Source organism: Trichechus manatus, unplaced genomic scaffold (assembly GCF_000243295.1).
Source record: "Trichechus manatus latirostris isolate Lorelei unplaced genomic scaffold, TriManLat1.0 scaffold00127, whole genome shotgun sequence".
NCBI classification, from domain to species: Eukaryota; Metazoa; Chordata; class Mammalia; order Sirenia; family Trichechidae; genus Trichechus; species Trichechus manatus.
In genome coordinates this window covers 126,548-128,717 of record NW_004444063.1, presented here as the reverse complement: position 1 = coordinate 128,717, position 2,170 = coordinate 126,548, and positions in this window count along the sequence as shown.

The window sequence follows — 2,170 nt, the reverse complement described above, 5'->3', positions numbered from 1 at the left end:
ATCTGTTTCCCTATTTTCAGTGAGTTAGCTTTGATTTACTTTTGTGACTTCCCTATCTGGGTTGATATCTGGTTGCTCTGTCCTGTGTTCTAGTCTTGGATTGTTATCTGATGTTACTGATTTTCTAACCAGAGGACTCCCTTTAGTATTTCTTGTAATTTTGGTTTGGTTTTTGCAGTTCCCTAAACTTCTGTTTATCTGGAAATGCCCTAATTTCACCATCATATTTGAGAGACAGTTTTGCTGGTATATAATTCTTGGCTGGCAGTTTTTTTCCTTTAAGGCTTTATATATGTCATCACATTGCCTTCTTGCCTGCATGGTTTCTGCTGAGTAGTCTGAGCTTATTGACTCTCCTTTGTAGATGACTTTTCATTTATCCCTAGCTGCTCTTAAAATTCTCTATTTTTGGTTTTGGCAAGTTTGGTTATGTCTTGGTGACTTTCTTTTGGGCTCTACCTTATGTAGTGTTTGATGAGCATCTTGGATAGATATCTCGTCATCTTTCACAATATCAGGGAAGTTTTCTGCCAACCAATCTTCAACAATTCTCTCTGTATTTTCTGTTATCCCCTCATTCTGGTACTCCACTCATAGGTTGTCTTGATAGAATCCCACATAATTCTTAGGGTTTCTTCATTTTTTTAATCCTTTTATCTGATTTTCCCTCAAAGAAGTTGGTGTCAAGTGCTTTATCTTCAATCTCACTAATTCTGACTTCCATTGCCTCAATTCTGCTCCTATGACTTTCTATTGAGCTGTCTAATTCTGAAATTTTATTGTTAATCTTCTGGATTTCTGATTGCTGTCCCTCTATGGATTCTTGCAGCCTGTTAAATTTGTCATTATGCTCTTCTCTATGATCTTTTTAATTTTCTGTATGGTGCGTTCCGTGTTTTGCTTAATTTCCTTCCTGATTTCTTGAAGAGTTCTATATATTAATCTTTTATATTCTGCCTCTGGTAATTCCAAGAAATTTTCCTCCTCTGGAAAATTTCTAGATTCTTTATTCTGAGAGCTTGCTGAAGCCATCATGGATTGCCTCTTCATGTGATTTGATATTGACTGTTGTCTCTGAGCCATCAACAAGTTATTATATTTATTTTATGTTTGCTTACTGTGTCCTAGCTTCTTGTTTTGACATGCCCAAATAGGCGGTTTGTATGAGCTAGTTTGATTATTGGCACCTTTGAAGCTCTAATGTCCTGTCACCAGGTGATTAGATCAGTTACTAGGTATGTGAGCTCAGGAGTCTGCCCACTTCTCCTATATGGATTCAGCTCAGGTGCCCAGGTAGATAGCCACCAAATGTGTGGTGTAGACTCTCACTTACAGTCCTAGACAGGCATGGGTGATTGGTGTAGGCACAGGCATCTGGCTGCAGCAAGTGGACACAGAGACTCTGAGCAAGGCAGGGGGCTGACGGCCGCCCCCTAGTGTCCAGGACGAAGGCGTGTCCCTGTTCCCTAGAGCACGTAGGTGGGTGGGTTTTGCAGCCAGACTATGAGCACCTAATGTTGCTAGCTGTAAGGACTAGGGGGCACCTCTTGTTCATGGGTCCACTGCAGGTGGATAGGTGGCATGGGTGGAGCCACCAATCCTCAGGCCCCTGATGTGGGTAGGTGAAGACCCTGCTTAATGGGCAGAGCAATGTCAAATGTCAAGAATCTGCCACTTCCCAGCTGAAACAGTTGAAGTTAGAGTTCTGGTATACACCCTGTTGTACTGCGGTAATGAGGGCCTAAGCTGTTGAGATGGGCCCACACAAGTCTACGCAGGGGGAAAGGCACTCAAAGTCATGGATCCCTTATGCCTGTGCCTGGGCAAAGGAGCTGTGTCTACCCTGGGTTCCTGGCTTAGGGGAGCCAGCAGTTCATTTTTTTCTGTTTGTTAATTTGTTCAACCTCCAAGGCAGGGAGAATGGCTCTGGGCATGTGACGGATCCTACTTCCGGCCCAGGGGACTCGGCAATTGTTGAAGCGGGTCTGGTACCGAGTGCAGAGCAGGGAGCGGGGAGGTAAATGGAGAGAGATGTTTCCCTAAAGGGTTTTTTTTTTTTTCTTTCTTTTATATGGTACTTTAGGTGAAGGTTTACAGAACAAATAGTTTCTCATTAAACAGTCAGTACACATACTGTTTTAGGACATTGGTTAACAACCCCATGACATGT